General features: G+C 36.1%; 1 long non-coding RNA gene across 1 annotated transcript; it reads right to left on the reverse strand.

Annotated features, from left to right (window-relative positions):
* Positions 1-2,054: 2,054 nt before the first annotated feature.
* LOC118482782 lies at positions 2,055-2,479 on the reverse strand. Its single transcript, XR_004868779.1, has 2 exons — positions 2,419-2,479; positions 2,055-2,343 (listed from the first exon to the last, which is right to left on the reverse strand). It is a non-coding gene; the product is annotated as an uncharacterized LOC118482782 (long non-coding RNA).
* Positions 2,480-10,198: the final 7,719 nt, after the last annotated feature.

Below are 10,198 nucleotides of genomic sequence, written 5' to 3' on the forward strand. Positions count from 1 at the left end.
GTGGTAGAATCAGATCAACAAATAAAACCTTTGACTGGTTTGGATGATAATGGGTCTGATAATTCAGATAACTCAAATCCAGAGGCTAAGAACTATATAGAGAATTATGATCTAGAGGAAGGTGAGATAGTTGAAGGTGTGGTTGAAGAATGGAAATATGATGATGAGAAGGTGAGATAGTTTAAGGTCTGGTTGAAGAATAGAAATCTGATGATGAGATTGATGTTGTTGAAGTAAAGAAATGCAGAGAAAAGATTGCTTATACATGTGAGGATGATAACATTGATTATGAATCGTTTAGAGAAAAGATCTATACTGAAGAAAATGTTGAAGACATTCCTCATTCAGAGGATCTTCCAAAAGAAATAACTAAGGAATTTAAAAGGTGATTTAAAGATCCCACGCCAGATTTAACTCAGAAGAAACAATACGTTAATACTCGTGGTGAGTATGTTGGTCAAATAATCAGCCAGGATTATGTTGAAGAACATAAGCTAATCATCATTAAGAGAATAGATGGCGTGCAATACTTCAAATGTAGAGCTAAAACGTTGAGTACTTTGCTGGCACATGATCTATGTCATTTGGCTCATCTTGATCTAAATGACGGAACATCTATGGGGAATGTGAATGGATGATAAACAATCTTGTAGCAGAAAGAATAGAAAGAAAATGGAAGATGTTTAAACCAGCTAGTCGAGTTAGACGCAGGGATCCAAAGACTAGTAAGAAGATCGATAAGATGGTTTGTAAGCCTGCTGATTGTATTCGAGAGATTCCGATGAGAGAGTTTGATTTAGATAGCTTGAAAGGGATTAGAAGTTGGTATGCAAACGGAAAAATAGGTGAAGCTATTATTATGATCATCAGAATTCTAGATCCTATGTGGCTCATTAATCTGAAGTGGGGTGATTTGAAGAGGCTGAGAAAACATCCAATTCACTATCATGAAGTTATGAGGGGAAAAGCATTGCAATACATGTGGGTTGTAAAATTTTGTGTAAAGTATGAAATTTTTGCAAGGAGCCTATACTCGAAGCATCAATGAAGAGTTGCAGCAAAATTATTTGAAGAATCAAGCATTCATCAAGGGTGAGTCTGTAAATGCACTGAAGTGATGAAATGTTGGATTACACAACCCTTAGAATGTTAGAGATCAATATGTAATTTTGATTAAGTGTTTGTGTATGTTTCAGATTATTTAAAATCGGCGGTTTTATAACCATGAAGTATTCCGGGTTATTATGTTCACCGGAACATAGTTGTTTCGGGTTATTGATGTTTAGGGGAACTGGTTTCCCTGAACTTGTTTTGTCCATAGTATAAATTTGATTATATAGAACTTATCAGAAGTTCCAGATTATAAATGTTTTCATATATATATATATATATATATACTAGTCACTTACCCGCGCGATGCGGCGGGAGTGGTATCACTTAGGTTGGTGAGTTTAGGGCTATCTACGGGGATGTAGTTTCCAATGTGGCTTGTGACGACGATGGTGGTAGTGTAGCAAAATGTGATGGTCGGTTGAGGCCTTCTTCAGCGGCGAGAATCAGCGATTTGCGGCGATTGGTGGTTTCGTGATGGCGTTTGGTGGTTATTGTGCGACTCAGGAGAAAACAAAGAAAATTGTTTGATTCTAGTTATGTTACCTGAAATAGACGGACTACCTAGGCTTTTGTTGGTTCAAATTGTGATACAAATTCACAAATAACTAACATTAACTACTATATTGTAAGATGTACAAAACATAGTCAAAAATTTCCCAAACAGTCTTAGGTTTGTAAGAGTCCTTAATCTTGAATTCCTAAGGTTTGGAACTGAAATTTGTCACAAAATAAAGGATTTCCTTCAATTAGTTTCTTAAGTTCAACCAGCATCATACCTCGAGCAGATTTAGTATCTCCATATTTGGATAATTGTTCATTCTCCCTAAAGTAGTGATCTATAAAAGTCAGTCAGCAAAGGCGCGATAGATGATGCTTAATACAAAAATTCAAGTAAGATAAATAAGTTCGTTTACAGACAAATGGTTACAAACAAATCAATCGAGTCGTTAATCAAACGATTAAACGCATAAACAAAACAATAAATATGAATTTGTACATTCTGATACATATCTACTTAGAGGTGGCAGTTTTTTTATTTTTTTATTAGCCATGCCGCTGCGCTCGTTGCGGCTGCCCTCACCGCGCCGCTGCGGCTGCACTTGTTGCGCTCGCATGCTCACTGCACCGATCAAATTTTAGTAAAGTACACGGATGGTAAGCCAGAGACAACTGAGGTGATGGCACCAAGCAAGAATGACACAGTGCTGAACACTGCTGTTCCCTATTACCCTGCATATACCAAACAAACTTGCGATTAGTTTATGCACAGCTATTCATAATCATTTTATCATGAAATAAGGATACCTGAACAAATGTCTCGCTCGACCAATAGTTTCCCTTGACGCATTATGCAAGGTTCGCTCGGTCCAACAACTCAAGCAAATGTTTTCTATGTTTTTTAGGGGGAAGATGGGTGCATCTCTCCACAGGGCATACAAGACACAGGTCATTGGCGGAAGCCCGCCAAATTTAACATATAAAGTTTTTTTATATGTTAAATATGGCGAGCTGCCGCCAATAACCTGTGTCTTGTATGCCCTGTGGAGAGATGCACCCATGTTCCCCCTAAAATGCAAAGAAAACATTTGCTTGAGTTGTTGGATAGATTACACAGGCTCAGTTTTTGCATCACAGCTTCAAAACACTTTCAGTTCAGATAGATTACACAGGCTCAGTTTTTGCATCACAGCCTTAAAACACTTTTAGTTCAGACAGATTAAGAACACAAGGTCAGCTTATGCATCATAGACTCAACACTTTTAGTTCAGACAGATTAAGAACACAAGCTCAGCTTTCGCATCACAGCCTCAAACACTTTCAGTTCAGACAGATTAAGAACATTTGGACGGAAGATGTATAACCTTGTAAAGGGTAAAAGGGTTTGTGTTTTCTTGTTCCTTAAGAGTTGTACATTGTGCATTAAGTGTTTTTTCAACACCTTGTTGAATTACCATCTTGTCCTTCACATATGTTTATTAAGGATATCATTTGGCAAATCAGGCATTAACTCTTTTTATAAGTGAGCCGTTTGCCTCGAATCGGTGGATCTCTCCACAGGGCATACAAGACACAGGTCATTGGCGGCAGTCCGCCAAATTTAACATATAAAGTTTTTTTATATGTTAAATATGGCGAGCTGCCGCCAATAACCTATGTTTTGTATGCCCTGGGAGAGAAGCACCCATGTTCCCCCTAAAATGCAAAGAAAACATTTGCTTGAGTTGTTGGATAGATTACACAGGCTCAGTTTTTGCATCACAGCCTCAAAACACTTTTAGTTCAGACAGATTAAGAACACAAGGTCAGCTTATGCATCATAGACTCAACACTTTTAGTTCAGACAGATTAAGAACACAAGCTCAGCTTTCGCATCACAGCCTCAAACACTTTCAGTTCAGACAGATTAAGAACACAAAATCCGGAGTACACAACAACAGTAATTTGCCACGAAACTTAAACAACCTTTAAGTCTCTATAAATAATTCAGGGATATCTACACTCTACTCACACTTTACAGCCTCAAACACTTTCAGTTCAGCTTTCTCTCAATGCTCACACATCTCACAAAACAACATCACATCTCACAAAAAGGGATGCCAAAAGCAGGGAAGTACAATCTACAGGAAAAAGCAACACTTTACTTTTGTGTGAAAGACAGCTTGCTTGCTGCAGTCTCTATAATATATCAACACTCTTCCATACATTGTTTGAAAGACAGCATGCTTGAAAGACAGCATGCTTGCTTCAGTCTCTATAAATAATTCAGGGATATCTACACTCTACTCACACTTTACAAACTCTCAACTACACTCAACTGGAAGACTCAGACATGTAATTGAGAGATGAACACAACTACGGGTAAAGCCATGGCTGCAACACACGGTTGCAAAGTGAGAACTATGCAACCTGGATATTGCCCCGCCAAGATGCTACTCGGATCTTCTATGTACCCTCAAAATACAATCATCATCACAGTCTATTGTGTTATGTAACCCCGCTTTAAAGCATGATGTACAAGAGTATTTTTCCACTAAACTTAAACAACCTTTAAAGCATGATGTACAGCTGTTTTAAGCACAAGAAACACATATGTAACCTCACAGGCTCAGCTTATGCATCATAGCCTTAACAGTTTCAGTTCAGACATATTAAGAACACAAGCTCAGCTTATGCATCATAGAGACGACAGGCTCAGCTTATGCATCATAGCCTCACAGGCTCAGCTTATGCATCATACCCTCACAGGCTCAGCTTATGCATCATACCCTCCGAATGCAAAGAGTTGATATATTCTGAAATCGAAGTAAATAGAAGTTGTTAAGTTGATGTTTTGAAAGTAGGATTATTCAACTGAGATAAAGTTACAATTTCAGTTGAGTGTAGTTGAGAGTTTGTAAAGTGTGAGTAGAGTGTAGATATCTCTGGATTATTTATAGAGACTGAAGCTAGCAGTGCTGTCTTTCAAACAGTGTATGGAAGAGTGTTGATATATTATAGAGACTGCAACAAGCAAGCTGTCTTTCACACAAAAGTAAAGTGTTGCTTTTTCCTGTAGATTGTACTTCCCTGCTTTTGGCATCCCTTTTTGTGAGATGTGTGAGCATTGAGAGAGAAAGCATATGGTGATCCATGTGAAGTCAAATGGACGGTCCCGATCTTGATCCCTTTTTGTCTGTAGCATAAGTCAAATGGGTTAAGATCAGTTAAAAAACAAAAAGCATAAAAATAACAAAACACATCATAAAACACAAAATATAGTCAAGTTTATATTCTCTCAGTAGCATAGCATGTTAAAAATTAATATTCAAGGCTTAGAAATTACCAAAAAAGAGCGAAAAACCGACTGAATTCGAATCTCAGCCCATTCTTGACACTAATGCTCCGTTAGTTCTCGCAAAGTCAACCATCATAAAAAGAAATCAAGTATTAGTAAAGATTTGATATTAGTTATAACCAGTACACTATTAACTTAAAATAAATTTAATATAAATCACATTTTGTCTAGTTGCAAATATAAAAACCTTTATTTGGCAAGGGATCCACAGATTTGAACAAGGGATCCGTTTGATGTTCTGATAAGTTGCAATGAGTGTTATATATCTTACCATGTTCTTTTGTGATTCTTATCTTTAATCTTGATGTAGATTTGTTAGTAGATGCGCTTATTTCAAATTAGGTTGAAAGTTTTGTGATATTTGAATTTGTATTTTTGGTGATGATAGTTAGCTTATAAAAAAAAAAAAAAGAAAATTGATGAATGATGATAAACTTTACTTTACCTCTGCTTGAGTGAGCATGAGACCACTAAGTGAGGGAACATTCTGCATATGAAGCCCCCATCGATTCGAATGAAGCAGCGTTCAGCGTCGCCAAAGCCAATTCCGAGACTCTCCAAGTAGATACACTTTCTCCGGCAGCCAGAAGATCGGAGTGAGCTTGTTCTGTAATAATAGTGATCGTGACAGTCGTTAACCAAAGGTATAACTAATTAAATTCAGATCCTAAAAAAAGGTTTCCTTGCGAGTTGCGAGTGACATACCTGAGTCGATTCATCACAAAACACATGCGAAAATCCTTCGTAAACCTCAGATTTCGTCCTTCGAACATCCGTCAACCGCTTCACCTGAAAAGTAAGAATCACAAAAGAACATGGTAAGATATATAACACTCATTGCAACTTATCAGAACATCAAACGGATCCCTTGTTCAAATCTGTGGATCCCTTGCCAGATAAAGCTTGTGATACATCTCATGAAACCCTAGATCTGCTCATCGAGCATCCCACAGAACAAACTAAAATCAAAAATACATTACAATCTATCTTTTCACTATTCCATATCTAAATGACCTAAATATCATAATTATCACACAACCATGACACTTATCAGTCCCAAAAATGAAGGAAAAGATCAAAATATAACAGAACAAAGTAAAATCAAAACTACAAAAACAATTTATCCTTTCACTATGTCATATCTGAAATTAAGCTAACTATCATCACCAAAAATACAAATTCAAATATCACAAAACTTTCAACCTAATTTGAAATAACCGCATCTACTAACAAATCTACATCAAGATTAAAGATAAATCAACATTTAGAACCTAACCTGAGTCGATTCATCACAAAACACATGAGAAAATCCTTCGTAAACCTCAGATTTCGTCCTTCGAACATCCGTCAACCGCTTCACCTGAAAAGTAAGAATCACAAAAGAACATGGCAAGATATCACATATGTCCTTCACATATGTTTATTAAAAGCATTAAGTTGCTTTTACCGTTTGATGTTCTGATAAGTTGCTTTATCTTTAACCATGAAACTTATCAGTCCCAAAAATGAAGGAAAAGATCAAAATATAACAGAACAAAGTAAAATCAAAACTACAAAAACAATTTATCCTTTCACTATGTCATATCTGAAATTAAGCTAACTATCATCACCAAAAATACAAATTCAAATATCACAAAACTTTCAACCTAATTTGAAATAAGCGCATCTACTAACAAATCTACATCAAGATTAAAGATAAGAATCACAAAAGAACATGGTAAGATATATAACAATCATTGCAACTTATCAGAACATCAAACGGATCCCTTGTTCAAATCTGTGGATCCCTTGCCAGATAAAGCTTGTGATACATCTCATGAAACCCTAGATCTGCTCATCGAGCATCCCACAGAACAAACTAAAATCAAAAATACATTACAATCTATCTTTTCACTATTCCATATCTAAATGACCTAAATATCATAATTATCACACAACCATGACACTTATCAGTCCCAAAAATGAAGGAAAAGATCAAAATATAACAGAACAAAGTAAAATCAAAACTACAAAAACAATTTATCCTTTCACTATGTCATATCTGAAATTAAGCTAACTATCATCACCAAAAATACAAATTCAAATATCACAAAACTTTCAACCTAATTTGAAATAACCGCATCTACTAACAAATCTACATCAAGATTAAAGATAAATCAACATTTAGAACCTAACCTGAGTCGATTCATCACAAAAAACATGCTAAACTCCTTCGTAAACCTCAGATTTCGTCCTTCGAACATCCGTTAACCGCTTCACCTGAAAAGTAATAATCACAAAAGAACATGGTAAGATATCTACTAACAAATCTACATCAAGATTAAAGATAAATCAACATTTAGAACCTAACCTGAGTCGATTCATCACAAAACACATGAGAAAATCCTTCGTAAACCTCATATTTCGTCCTTCGAACATCCGTCAACCGCTTCACCTGAAAAGTAAGAATCACAAAAGAACATGGTAAGATATCTACTAACAAATCTACATCAAGATTAAAGATAAAGCAACTTATCAGAACATCAAACGGATCCCTTGTTCAAATCTGTGGATCCCTTGCCAGATAAAACGGATCCCTTGTTCAAATCTGTGGATCCCTTGCCAGAACATCTCATAAAACCCTTGATCTGCTCATCAAACGGATCTGGTGATAGATTCAAACGGATCTGGTGATAGATCTCATGAAACCCTAGATCGCCGAGAAGAGAGAGAAGAGAGAGAGAAGAGAGAGAGAAGATCTGATGTTGTTTTGTGAGATGTGTGAGCATTGAGAGAGAAAGCATATGGTGATCCGTGTGAAGTCAAATGGACGGTCCCGATCTTGATCCGTGTGAGAAAGTTTAACAATTGGACGGCAGATGTATACCCTTGTAAAGGGTAAAAGGGTTTGTGTTTTCTTGTGCCTTAACAGTTGTACATTGTGCATTAAGTGTTTTTTCAACACCTTGTTCAATTACCATTTTGTCCTTCACATATGTTTATTAAAGTAGTATAGATATATATATATATATATATATATATATATATATATATATATATATATATAGGTGTGTTTATGTATTTGAAGATTTTTGGCATTTGTATTGTTTTTGAGAAATTTTTTGTTCTTAGTGTGATTAATACAAGTGTGATATATTGTGAATGTTATGTTTCTACTCATTTCCATAGTGGTTACAGTTGTACGTTTATCATGATGGATTCTAAACATCATGGTACCCAATGTTGTGTTATTTTAATCCTTATTTAGTATTATAGGTATGAACTTACAACATTAGGATTTGGGGTTTAACTCCAGGGTTTAGGGGTTTATGTTTAGGGTTTAGCTTTTAGGGTTTTTTTTGGGAAACAGGATTCCCCCGGGTAAACTTTTATTAATATTTGAAAAAGAGAATACAAACTAAGTGCATTTGTTAAACAAAGGCGACTCGCCAAAGAAACAGACCACAAAAAAAGAGAAACATACATCAAAACAACAAACTAAGAAGAAAGCTAAAACTTGCTGTCCAACATCATAAAACGTGCCATTTCATCAGTCTCAGACTCCACTTCAACCTCATCTTCGTTAACTTTTTTCAAGCTTCCATAATACCTTTTTCAAATTATTGGACCATGTATCATAAATTTCATCCGTCAGGTGAAGGTTAGTTTCCACATATTTTTTGTCAAGCTTTTAGGTTTTAGGGGTTTACCTTCATGGTTTAGCCCTTAGGGTTTATGATTTAGCTTTAGGGTTTATGATTAAGGGTTTAGGTGTGACACCTGTGTCTGTAATCATTGTAAACAGTTCAGTTATCAATAAAACAATGTTATTTAATCCCAATGTTTGTTTGTTTGTTTATGTTTGACATTTTTCATGTTTTGGTTTTTGATCAATTTCAAACTCTATATCGCTTTCTAGAGAGTTATACGCAAACTGGTGCGTAAACTTAATCAGTTTAACGTGACAAACACTCCTGAACATCAACATATACTTAACATACGTTAAATAACCTTTACATAACTTAGAAATAAGTTTTGAAGGCTTTGGTATGGCAAAATTAAGTTTATTCTCTTACAGGAACTAAATTCGACAAACTGCGAAAGTATGCCGATTCATACTATAACGAACATTCCGGAACATGACCATAAGTTAAACATACCCTAAATATCCTTTACATAGCTTAGAAATAGGCTTTGAGGGGTTCGGTGTGCTAAAATAAACTTTTTGGTCATTCAGGGACTAAAAGCATCAAAAAGTGCATAAGTTTGCATTTTCGCGCATAACTTACGTTCTGAATACATCCGGACATCTATAAATTTATGTAATCATTAAAATATTTTATTTTAGTGATTGGCTTGTCAAAACTTCATTCGTTTCGCAATTTGGATCGTTTTCGCGTCCGTTATGACTTTCGTCGTAATTAACCGAACAACGTAACCGTACGGCCAAACGAACCAATATCCGTCATATTTTTGAGCATATTTTATGTTCCCAATGCTTTAACGTCCTTATGGAGCTTAAAAATGGGTTTGACGGGTGTTCGAAGTGCCAAAACACGACGATACGCGCACAGGGACCAAAACTGCCAAACTTCAAAATTGGTTGGTCTGCAAGGCCCTTACGGACCGTATGGGACCCTTTGCGGTCCTAAGCAGTCCCCAGGTCAGCAGAAACCATTTTTTATTAAAACCCATCTGCTCCTTGGTTTTGCACATGGTTTTAAGCTTTCTATGGGCTGGTTTTGGGTTCCCATGGTTTCACAAATCAGTGGGTATGATGTGTACGGCCTAGATTGAAGCTCAGTTTTCAAGAAACGATCTTTACGGTTGTGCAAAAACTATAAATACCCCATCCATTTCATTGTTGTAACTCACATTTGATCTGATGGTTCTCTAAGTTGAGGTGCTTTCACTTCATACCTGAGAATAATCGGGTCAAACTTCCGTTCTTGGACCTTTTGTAGGTCCTCTTTCGTTCTTTTATCCGTTTTTACATGAAAGTCAAACTTTGTTTAAACTTCTGCATTGACCAGTATATGGTCAACATGAAGTTCGTTTGAACTTCATAACGTGAGCGTAATCACGATGGTTTTAGTCTCTTATGACTATACCTACTGATTACCACGTTATCTAGGCTTAGTGACGAGTCGTAGTTTCGGCCAAAATGCGTATTCTTGCGTATTTTGTAACCAAACTACTCTTGGGTATCAAGACCCTTTGTTTTGATACCAAACCTGTTTTCAAACTTCGTTAAACATGTTTTCACATGTC

Source organism: Helianthus annuus, chromosome 10, assembly GCF_002127325.2.
Source record: "Helianthus annuus cultivar XRQ/B chromosome 10, HanXRQr2.0-SUNRISE, whole genome shotgun sequence".
Taxonomy (NCBI): domain Eukaryota; kingdom Viridiplantae; phylum Streptophyta; class Magnoliopsida; order Asterales; family Asteraceae; genus Helianthus; species Helianthus annuus.